The sequence below is a fragment of the Dicentrarchus labrax genome, unplaced genomic scaffold, assembly GCF_905237075.1.
Source record: "Dicentrarchus labrax unplaced genomic scaffold, dlabrax2021, whole genome shotgun sequence".
Classification (NCBI taxonomy): domain Eukaryota; kingdom Metazoa; phylum Chordata; class Actinopteri; family Moronidae; genus Dicentrarchus; species Dicentrarchus labrax.
In genome coordinates, this window is record NW_026136712.1 from 8458909 (window position 1) to 8471607 (window position 12699).

Consider the following 12699-nt stretch of genomic DNA (forward strand, 5'->3'; position numbering starts at 1 on the left):
CACACACACACACACACACACACACACACACACACACACACACACACACACACACACACATATTCTTTAAAGGAATACCTCAACATTTTGGAAAATACACTTATTAGCATGCTCAAGAGTTAAATTAGAAACCAAGGTGACAAATCCTCCTACCAGCACCTCAAAAGCTCACTATGAAAAAAGAAAAAGATTTGTTGAGGTTTTATGGGGGGTTAATTGCCAGTGAGTAAGTTAGCCTGGCATGTAAATCCCTGTAAAAACAACATGTCATTTTAACACTTATTAGTATTTGTATGGACAAACAAATAGGATGCTAATGTGAGCTTTAGCGGATGTGGATTGTTACCTTTGGATGGAGCCCAGCCGAGAAATATCCAGAGTACGCAGAAAGCAAGAGATCAGTGGCACACCACATGCAGACACTGTTTTTAGAAGCCTGTGGTCAGTCAGTTGTCAGCACGCCATCGGAATGCAAACATGAGGATTTGCAGGTGAAAAGAGGTCTATTAAAAGTGGACTTGATTTGTTGAAAACTATGTATTTTATACTATAGCCTTTAAGTCAATAGCCTTTCACACAACACAGTGCTATTGCTTGTATTTACAGGTGAGAGGAGATGTCTGCTTCTGCCCTCAACCCAGATTCGTCATTTCTTTAAGGTTCAGTCTAATTCAAGTCCCATAACCAAAAGGCAGCTTTGTTACAAAATAGCAATAGGCGAGATAAAAATGGTATGTTTTGATCCCATTTTTTTCATTTTGGTAAATCCTTTTAAAAAGGTTTTATACTTTGTGAAACTAAAAACCTTCAGATCTGCACAGAGCATTTTTCAAATAATATCAGATGTTACAGTGTGTCCATAATTAAGGTGTCAGGCCAAGAACCTTGTAGACTGCACCTTAGGTTGAACCAACTCACTCAGGGTCAAATTCTAAAAAGGTTTGACTCACTGAAAGCCTTTCAGTGCTAAGAGCAATCACGAATATAGAAAGCTGTGCAAGCGGAGCTGAGTTTCTGTGGAAATAAAAGTACAGAAGATGGCTGCAGCAGGCTCTACATGTATAGCATTTCAGGCTGTCATGACCCTTGTTACTCCAGCACCTTAGCGGAATGTGACTAAAGATTATGGTGCTTGGAAATGGCAGAGTGGCGCTGCTGCATGTTCACAAATTGAGATTATTACAGAACACCCTCAGTGCACTGAAATATAGATGAGAGAGGTGCATTTTGGCACTCAGAGCTGGGTCAAGCAGCACCAGTCAAGCAGTCCCTGTAATGCTCAAACATAATGACACACACAGAAGTAATTTCTTTGTTTGCGTAATGGTGGGAGCTGATTATCAAAAGCAAAGAGACCTATGTATTTCCAGGGCTGCAATTTGCATATATTATCAGTGACAAAACAAAGGAATAAACATTATAGTAGGAAAGAAAAAACACTCTCTCATGGTCAAACACGGAATGCAAAAGAAGCAGAAGAAATGAGATGAAAAAATTCTCTTGAAGCAAATGTATGGCGTATGGCAAATGGAGGCATGAACAAGGCTCGCTGCCCGTCACATCCACTTTAGCAAATCACTGTGACAGCAGATGCCAATAAAGAGGACGGAAATGTGGCGTTTGTGTGAAAAGATGAGACGGAGGAACAGAGGGAAGAGCTGAGGGAGAGGAAAAGACAATAACAGGAAGTGAAAGAGTGAGACACAGAGAGACAGATAAACAAATTTTTCCTGCCTGTAATTTTTGGCGAACTAGCACAACGGCTGGCTTTGTCAAAGGGGCATATTAGATGAATAATTCAAGACTGCTGGCAGACTTTGGAGGATGGAGTCAGTAGGTGACATGGGGGACACATTACAGGCTGGAGTGGATGTCAGTGATGCATTTGAGGGAATGTGTGTGTGTGTGTGTGTGTGTGTGTGTGTGTGTGTGTGTGTGTGTGTGTGTGTGTGTGTGTGTGCGTGCGCGTGAGACAATGGGAGAAACACATGAGACTTGTTTGGTGAGAATATGAGAAAAAGATACAGAGCAAAGGAGGGATAACGTGTTTGTGAGTGTTGGACGCAGGCACGGACAGAGAAATACCCACACTGCAGAGGGACTCACATGCAGAGTTTCATGCAGGAACCATTAGCATATCTCACTCAGACCCTCTCATGAGCGATCATTGTGAGAACTGCAACTGTTTTCACAGCATTTTCTCCCCAGCACACACCGCGACATCAAAGCTTTCAGTCGGATGTTGCGGACACACATTGCCTCTGTCAATGAACCAATAAATCCTAAATCCTGACAGATCCAAGGCCCGTTATCGACCGGCAGACCTCAAATCCACAATGCTGCTCTTCCTGGACCAGAGATAGAGAGGCGAGGAAGAACAGGAGAGTACCAAAGGAGAGAAGCAGAGATCAAGGCAGCTCAAAGGCTGATTTGATCTCTACGAGCGACGTCCTGGAGAGGCGAACCTCCAGTGTCTCTGTGGTGGGGAGGAGCGGGTGTGTGAGAAGTGTGGAGGTTGAGAGGATGCTTGTGATTAATGTTAAACCTTGGCTTATTCTTGCCTTAAAGCAGGGAACTGTATCCCCCTCCATCTCAGTTGGACAAGGAGACATCTTGTGTCCAGCAGGAAAACTTTAGAAATGAACAAAATTTTCATAATCACAGATTTGGGGATTTTTAATGAGGTAGAAAGATTTAAATGAGAATTTTAATGTGGATTTTAATGTGTCAATGTGTCATTTGTACTAGGTCTTAATAAGTCTGCAGGGGTTCTTTAACAGCCACTTCAAATCAGCTCATGTGTATGGCCGGTTTCTCTGCAAGCGCCCTGGGTAATTGTCTGACCAGATACTTTCTTGTCGCTCACAGCTGTTTTGACATCTGGTGACATTTAAAAGTTGAAGATCAAAATTTCTTTGATTGTTGTAGCTTTAGCCAGTAACAGAAGCTTGCTACCTCACTGGTTACAAAAAGAAAAAGTACATTTAAAACCATACAATTACACCACCTGCTGGCTTGAGTGACAGCAAACCATCCCATATGGGCTTGTAAGTAATTACATTCTTTAGGCTACAAAACAGAATAAGTTAAAAGCATAGCATCAAACATTTAATTCCCAGTCATTTCACAGGTCGGTACAACAGAGTGAAATCAAGTGTCAAAATGACAATTTTCTCTTCTTCCTGAGATCTAGTGGACAATTTTATTTAATTTAATTTACTGTTTAGTCTGAGTCTTTTTTTTATCTGCGGCGTTACAACAGATTCAATTAGGCATATGGTACACCACACAGGTGTTTTTCACTTTTCCCAATTAGACCTCTCATTAGGACTGTGTGGACACACACCTACAGATTGTGTTTGATCTCCCTGACCACTTTTGGTTCAATCACAACAGATATGTTTAAGGCAGACATATTGACAAGAAATAGAGTGAAAAGCGCAGGTGAAAACACACACACACACACACACACACACACACACACACACACACACACACACACACACACACACACACACCTGAATAGATCAGCATCATCAGTTATACAACAATAGCTTAATAGAGCTTTTTTGTGGGTGACATCTGGACTCATCAAACACAGGTGTAACTAATAACAGTAGTTAATATAGTGAATAGAAATGGATTGACTGCAGCCCTTTCACAGTATGTGTACAGTAGGAGTGCATTCCTCCAGTTTCTGGCCCTGGTACATGCTGGCTCACCGGTTTACTGGCAGACGTGAATAGAATGAAGCCATCATTAATGTTATTAGTGCTTTCCATGCTATGACATGTCAAAATGTCTGCCGTGAAAAAGGTCTAGGACAACGTACACTTATTAGTACACCGAGTCTGGTGGCTTCAGTTCCCAGAATAGCTGCACCTAATCAGCCTGAACAACTGTAAATCCCTGTGTGGGTGTGAAGTTCCCAGTTAATTTGATCTATCTATATATAAGGGAATCACCAGTGAGAGCCATCAGGAGTCAACTACAGGAACTGGCAAAGTGAATTATTAGTTTTATCTTTTATTCATGGCCATGTAATCACCTCGGATTACTAATTAACATTAATGTATAGGTCTGCAGTATATGGCTGATTTAAATTCAGGTCAGCTAGGCTAACTATAGCTAACGGAGAAACTGTCAGGTATGTAGCGTTTCATGTGATTATCAAGCGTTGTCAGAGTCCCAAAGGAGATGTGAGACCGGGTCAAAGTTCATGTGGGAAACATCTAAAGAATCAGTTGCTCTCATTTTGACCCATCTCAGCTCATGAGTACGAAATGTGGGGCCGCTGGGAGAGTAATGCAAGGTCTGGATGAAGCCTAACTTGTAGCGAAGGTTTAGCGAACACGTATGTGCAGCATAAACACTATTCAGACGCGCACACACACAGAAATACACACACCTCCTTATGAAAACCAGATAGCTGTCAAGCGTCTAATGCACTAAGTCAAAGGCAAAGGAGGATTTTAAACATTAGCATTCCTCCATAATTCCTCCTAATCCAAACACTAACATAACAGTAGGGAGTTCAATCTAATTGAGAAGGGGATGAAAGCCAAGGATATCCTGTGTGGGAGAAGATATCTGGATTAATTAGTATTGTTGTTGTAGTGTATGTTTGTGTTTAAGTGTGTGCCAAAATGTGCATGTGCATGGACGTGTGTTTGACAGTACATAAGAGGGTAATTTTTACTGTATTATATCCTATATCCTATAGCTGCCACCTCATCAGTGAATGTTCACTGTCATAAGAAGCATGTTTGATTGGATTTTCCTGTTTTAATCACTGTCTCTATTTTTGCTTGTGGTGGTGGGGCCTGGCTAATTACAAGAACGGATTAAATTTGAATGTCAACATGTTAAAAGCATGCAATCACGGCCATAAACACATAGAGTGGAATCTGGAGGCATCATTTTAAATGAATCAACCACATGAGTGTTTATGTGTCTACTTATCTGTCTTTGTGAGGACTTAATGTATGAGTACTTCCTTCCTTGTGAGGACCATGTTCATGTGAGTGCATGCAAACGTGCCTCTGCTTTTTGTGTGTGAAATGGGAGTAAAGGGGTAAACGCTTCCTAGTGCGACTGACTTAAAAACTTTTGAATTATTGTGCAAAAATAAAAGCACTTAAGCTGAAGCTAAACCTTCTCCTCAGATCTTCAGACAAAAAGGGACAGAAGCAGTTCTAGGAAAATAGAGCTCGAGAGAGTGCTTACTTTCTCACCTTCAAACACCTGGCATACACAGAAACCCAAATCCGAAAATTCTGAAAGGTGTTGAGTGAGATGTCGTTTGACCATTCAACAAGCACTTCAGCTGAAGCATGCTGAAACCTTTACTGTCCTCCCTTAGTAGCATAGTTGGAAGTAACTAATGAAAAAAAATGACATGACTTTGAAATGGGTCGGTCAACATTAGTAACCTAACCAAACCTCAACCACTGAGATTTCAGATCAGAAAACACTCATATGAGTATGAATAAATAGTTATCTAGCATCGACCTACTGTTCTATGAGTGAGAAGTGAAGTCGGGGTATATATTGAGGTATAGTTGGTGCCTTTACCAAATTAGAATTAGCTATAGTGAGACCTTTCAAACACCTCTGTACTGTTTAGAACTCAGATGAGAAAATAGGAAATTAAAATATCTTACTAAATAGCATCTAAAACCATTTTGAATTGAAGAGTGCACTATATTCTCATCAAAAAGTCAAAAGTAAGTGTAACATGTTTGTTATTCTGTAATACATTATTTAAATGCATGTAAGTGCATGTATACGCACACGTATGTATATGTACGTCCTGTTTATCCAGTGTTTTCTACCAGGTCCTGTTGAGTGAGGTCCCACTGCGCTATAGGGGATGAGTGCAGTTGTTCATATCTACATTACTCCTGAGCTTTCATCTTCTTCTTTTCATCCTTGCCTAAGAAACTAAAGCGTAATAATATTTGCAATGATTGTTGCCTTGCCTTGCATTGCATCGCCCTGGAGGTGCTTTCAGCGATGCGCAGCACGTTGGCACCCGTCAGTTTAGTGTGTTGTTAGCCCGCATCTTGGGTGCTAATGTTCCCCCACAGTTTATTGCTTGGTGAAATGGCTCCATTAGTGTCGAAACCCACAGTAATGGCATGCAGATGGGCCGTCATGCGCTAAAGCAAGCTAAGACCTGTGACAGGGAAAGTTGACTGACAGGCAGGAAGGAAAATGTCTACCTGCCTTTACACTGTGTGTATGTGTGTGTGTGTGTGTGTGTGTGTTGATGAATGTATGAAGAAAATATACCATATTTGCCAGCACTCTCTCTCTCTGTGTGTGTGTGTGTGTGTGTGTGTGTGTGTGTTGATGAATGTATGAAGAAAATATACCATATTTGCCAGCATCTCTGTGTGTGTGTGTGTGTGTGTGTGTGTGTGTGTGTGTGTGTGTGTGTGTGTGTTATCATAGTTGTGTGAGTGTGTACATATGTGAGTGCCTGTGTACAAGCATTGAAGAGAAAATAAGTGTGTGTTTGTGTGTGTGCAGTCTCCTCTCGGGGGATAGCAGGCGGGTTAGAGACGTGTTCACTTCTATTCAGCTGTTACACTCTGCTGCTCCTTGGGGGTCTTATAGAAGCGACGCAGCAGTGAGGGGAGAGTGTTGTGATGACAGTAGGAAATGGCCGCTACGCCACACTACAAATTGCTCTGCTGGCTAAAAGAAACTTTAAGTTGGTTAGCGTTGGCCCGCAGGAACTCTGAACTTTCAAACTCAGTGGGCATATTCCAGCTACCACATGATGGGAAATATACCTCACTCTGCCTCGGCAGCATGTTGATGGAAAACAGACCGAAACAAGGCAATAACAAGCTGTTTTTGGCTAATGATGCAACCCTTCTCCTGGTACTAAGGGACAAATATGCATATGAGAGAGAGGCATACACTGACAGGAGAATATTGTCCCATTGATGTTTTTTTTATTGTTTTCTTTTTCACTTACAAATAACACATATTGGTTCACACACTAATAAAAATGAGCCACAGCCCATGCTATAGGATCAGAGATAATTACTGTGCAGCCATCTTAAGCACATCAATACCAGAATTACTGTCTGCACACACTTGACTTCAAAGCAGGTTGATAGGCCAGCCTATTTATTCTTCTTTCTCAGCTTAAGTGTTAATTAAAAAAGGCATTCACTTTAAACAAATAGATACAAACACAGATCCTCATGGGATATATCTTGTTGTAACTGGAGAATGCTTTCTTTTCACTTATTCCTACTTGCAGTATTCAAGTTACTCCTAATTAGTAATTGTGGGTCACTTTAATTGTGTCTTCGATCCATATTTAGATCATCTCAGGGGTGGATCTAGAGGGTTAGGTTGCAGCTGCCAGCCCTACAAAATGCCTGGCCACCCCAGCTGCAACCCCAGTTTGGTGGCAATTGCTATATAATAAAATATAGGCAGCAGTGGATTTTCTATGAAACTAAAACACAGTTTTTAGCCAATGGTTTCAGTCCTCAGGCTTATAACAATGGGACATGAGCACTCGCAGTTATAAACCAGCGAAAATAACCTTCTAAAAGCTTCCTTTGTTTATCTTAATTTAAATATTTAATATGTGTGAAAGTACTGACATCTTGAACATGGCTCCCATAGCTCTTCAGTAGGTGGCCTTCCTAGCGACTGAGCTAACTTTAACATAACTGTGGTGTTGTGATCACAGGAATCGCAGGAGACCATGTCAAGTTTACACATCAGATGCACACAAATGACGCAAAACTGTTGTATACTGCCGCAACATTAGTTTTATAGAGCCAAAATATGTCTGGTCTATGATGCCAAACTTTGACTAAAAGCGGTGAATTTAAAAAATATATATATTTGAGTAGAGCCCTTAATATGCAGCAATTATAACAGATGTTTTTCAATTTAGTGATCCAACAGTTTGTACTAATGCAATGTAGGCACTCTATTGTCCTGGCCACTTCTTCACAAACACAGCTTTCCTTTGAACACACACACACACACACACACACACACACACACACACACACACACACACACACACACACACACACACACAGAGTGTTGTGTAGCTAGGTGGGCGCAGGTGCTCCTTGTTGTCCTGATGAACCACTCCTGTCTGTCTCCGCCTCGCAGCCACTACATTCACATCCTGTGTGCTGCTAAATAACAGCATTCGGCCATTTTTAGTCAGCAGGTGGCTGGTTGTTGGGGAGGTTGTGTTCTACGTCCAAACAAACTGTTGAAACAATCTTCCATCTTCACTTGGACAGAGTGGGAGTCCAGTTGGTGGTAGTGTGAAGAACAGTATTGTGGGTAAATGTCAGAGGGAGCCTTCTGTTCCATATCTGACTAAGTGAACAAAAAAAAAAAATCCTTGAGCATATCCACCACTTTGTCTGCTCTAACAACACACAGAGAAAACAAGACTCAAGAACAGTGTCTGCAATTTCTCCAGAGTAATGACTGAGGAGTGTCAGTCTGTCAATCACGTTATCTTATTAGTACTACGACACATACATGTCACTACTGTGCAACTATTCATATCTTTTTGTTATGTGAATGTGTTATGTTTTATGAACCAAACACATTTTTTGGCGTATTGCCCGGAGTTCAGGTTAGTTTACACTATATAGTATCTCTCTCTATTTTGTTGGCACACAGACACATGGAGAATATGTCTTACTGCTGACTGCTGCAGACATACAGTATGGCTCTCTTCCTGTTTCTACATACTGTATATTGTGTCATATGGGATGGATGTTAGAGATGGGAAAGATTCCCATGTTTGTGACTTGCAAGTGCTCACGTCACAGCTGTGCTTTCAGGCACATCCATGTTATTAAAGGTCCAGTGTGTTAGGGGGATCTATTGGCAGAAATAGAATATGTTTCTACAGTAGCCCAAAAGGGACAAACCAAACACTGGCTATGACTAGGGTCGTTTTGGGGACACTGTAATTTCTTCTTCGCACCTGGAAGAGTTGAACTTTGCAACTACACCACAAAATGCCACTATTCATAATTAGGTTTAATTTTTACCATGTTCACCAACTTAGTTTATCATATTAGCATGCTACCCTTTGCCAGTTACTACAGACAAGGTATAGTTCAGGCTGATGGGAGTTTTGTTCACAAACCTACATATTTAAATTTTGACCTTATGATGTCACTAGCATAAAGTGGATTAAACGTTTGACAAAAGGCTTTGTAGGATCAAAATTCTGTTTAATTTGCGTTGTGTCAGCAGGCTGTTTGATCAGTGGTCGGCCACAGGACAGCGCCTTCATATATGGAATATGTCAATGTTTTGCTCAAAGACTCCTTCTCTGGGATGTTTCAACTGTGACATTTCAGCGAAAAAACTTTTCTCTGGAATTCAAATGAGAAGAAAAGCTTTTAGTTTAAGCAGGAAGACAATTATAATTTTAATTTTCTCATCACACCCGGTCTCCACCTCTCAATTATTATCCAGTGAACTCACTAAGTTATGTGCACGTACTTTCCTGTCAACCATGATTGCCCTAGCCGAAGGATATTTTAACTCTCTTACATGTTTTGTGTCTTTTCTGTCATTGCTGCTTCACTCCTCCACCAACAATGTCTCCCACTGACGTTTAATGCTGTAATTGTTGGGTATGATGAAGATAGAGGAAAATCTAGTTGGGAAAAATCTTCTTTTTTGTGAATTTGTCAACATATAACTATAATACCAGATTTGTTTAGCATGTTTTAAGATGTTTTGATCCTGCATTTACCAGACATCACTTGTATAGACAAATCTTATAATAGACAGTGACAAAACATGCATATTTATGCAGAAATATGAAGGATTACTTATGACCTTAATGCAACAGTTGGGATACATCTGTGACCAGTCAAAGTACGCGGCTGAAACCAACACGCTGCATTAAATAAAGTGAATCATGCACATTTTTGACCCCACTGAATGCTAGAATCATCAAAACATGCTCCAGCTTGGCAAGCGAGTGAGGAGTGCCGATCCCCGCCAGCTCTCCCAGTCTGTCTCGCTGGCTGCGGGCCCAGAGGGCAGGGCACAGGGATGGATGGGCCTGTCGCTGGCTCTCTGCTGCCCAGATGGCTCGCTCTGTCAGCGGGCTCACCACCAGGAGGGGTGGTGCCCTGACGTCAGGCCATGATTGGATACGCCAACTTTCATTTGCTTCCCCCCAACACCTGTGGACTGCGTGGAGAAATGAGAGGGAGGTGGTACTGGAGCCGGGCCGAGTGTGTGTGTATGCTCTTGGCTATCCTTTCAAGAGCCAATTTAAGTTGAACGCTTGCTGGGTGAGGCTATTCATTGAATATTGATGGTTATTTTGCCTGATTTTAACCTCATTAAGGTGACAGAGTATGATAAGGACTGTCGAAGGATCGTTTTTAACCTTGCGACCAGAAGCTGACGAAACAGTGCTCACTGCGCCATTTAGTAGCTATTCAGGAGCTTTTGATCGTATCACAAAATTTAATTGTAGATACTCAAATTCCCTTTTCTCTCAGCAGTTTAAAACATGTAATGCCTGTAATAACACGGGCAGCTTGTGACAAACCCATGGAGAATAATCACCCGACTCAGTTCACCTCAGCTCTGGTTCATTTGGTTCATTTCCAGACACATCAGGATGTGCGATTGAAGTGAAAAAGCCCTACAACTGACTATAACCTATGTTTGAATATTGGCCTTACCTTTGTTATGTTTCCCTAAGCACGGCTCCACATGAAGGCTAATGTTGCTTTGTATGTGCTGGATGTCAGCTACATTACAGCTTGTTTCCACTTCCCTAAAGGAGCAAAACGATTCAGCTCCACTAATGATCCTTCTTAAGGGATTGTTTTGTTAATTACTGTTTCCATGGTCAAGAATGAACTTTCAGTTTAAGCTTAAAGCAAAACTGGACAAGAAGTCCCCAAACTGCTCCATGACAACAGGGAAAACTACTGAGGAAACTCATGCGATATGATCAAAAGCTCCAGAACGGCTGATAAAAGGACCTTGGATTAAGTGTAGAATATTTTAGGGTACCTTAAGGGTTTAATTTTCTAAAGTTTAACATTAGGATTTAAGTAGTCCTTAAGCTTTTCATACAATTTTTTTGTCTTCAACAGTGTAAGTTCAGCTAATAATATTTTTCTTTTTTTTGTGTCCTTTATTTCACAACTGTTGAATATTTGTGCAATGGATTTTTGGATCATTTGTCTCAATACACAAAGGTAAATAATTTTTATGAAAGGTGTAGCCCACTGACTTAAAATGTTGCGTGAGTTTGTCTTAGTTTAATAACTGAACACAATGTGACCCTGTGACTGAATACACTGCTGAATTAATTGGTTTCATTCAGAATTACAGCTTAAAACATAACCCTGTCAACAACAAGAAGTCCCTTCCTGGGAGAGCAGCCGTGACCGGAGCTTCAAGTAAGACCTTCTTCTTAAGCTGATAATCAGAATCAGAATTATCAGGAATTATACCATAGCTACACAAATCCATTTTGAAAGTAACTCTCAGTTTGGGTATAATTTTGATAAAGCTGTCAGTGGTGTCATTGTTTACCGCACAAATCCCTCATTTACTAGGGATGTCAATCCCCACCACTGAGGCCGATTCGATACACATCTCGATACGTTGTCAGCAATATGATACATTAACGATACAGTGGAGCCCCCTGCCGATACGATTTACCTCTGTTCACGATGCGATGCGATTCATTAATGATTTGACAACGATTTGACTTTATACAATGCGATTCGGTTCGATACGATTCATGATGCGATTCAAACCGATTCAACACAATACAAAGAATTTACAAGCCCACATCTGGTTTCTAATGTATTTGATACTTGATTGTTTTCTATAAAGCAAACCAATAAATCCAACTTAAAAAGAAGCTGCAATTCAATATGGTACAGACAGAGGATTGTTTTATTCCTAATAAACACTAAATCATAAACAAAAAATATTTTTTTCATTACATGTGTTTTTAATCTCATTCTCTACTCATATAACACTAAATGTATTGTAATCGGGCAATTTCTTTTTGGCCTCTTAATAAAAAAAACTAAACAAACAGTCCTTTTCTCAGGTCCTTTTACTAATAGTGTTCTCTGTCTGTAATTTCACAATGTTTTACAAAACACTTATAAAACTTCCCAACATCAACAATGTGCATTGTGCAAATAACTTCATCATAGTGCAATGCCCATACTACTGCCTGCCAGACTGATGTGCTTGAGCTGACACTCTTCTAGCTGGCTAACTGAGGAGTGAGAGCAGAAATCACTGAGATTTATACAACAATATAACAGTTAAACAAAAATAAACAATTGCAACTGCTTACAAATGTAAGTGTAAAAAATTAAACTATTGACTGACAGCCACAGCAACTGTAAACATCACTCACACTGAGGTATATCAACTAGAGGTCTTACTTTTCAAAGTGCAAAGTCCACACTACTCCTGCACTGTTGTGTGTCTTCCAAGGTACACTTAATATCTCCTCTTCACCTGTTTACTAACTAACTGCGTCTGCGGCGCCGCGCAAAAAGATAGTGATGGTGCGTTCAAGGCGCCTCGAAAACACTGGTGCAGAGGAGATAAACTATGTAATAATCGATGTAACCATGGGTTTTACCGATGCAGACACAAAGAAAGATACATTGC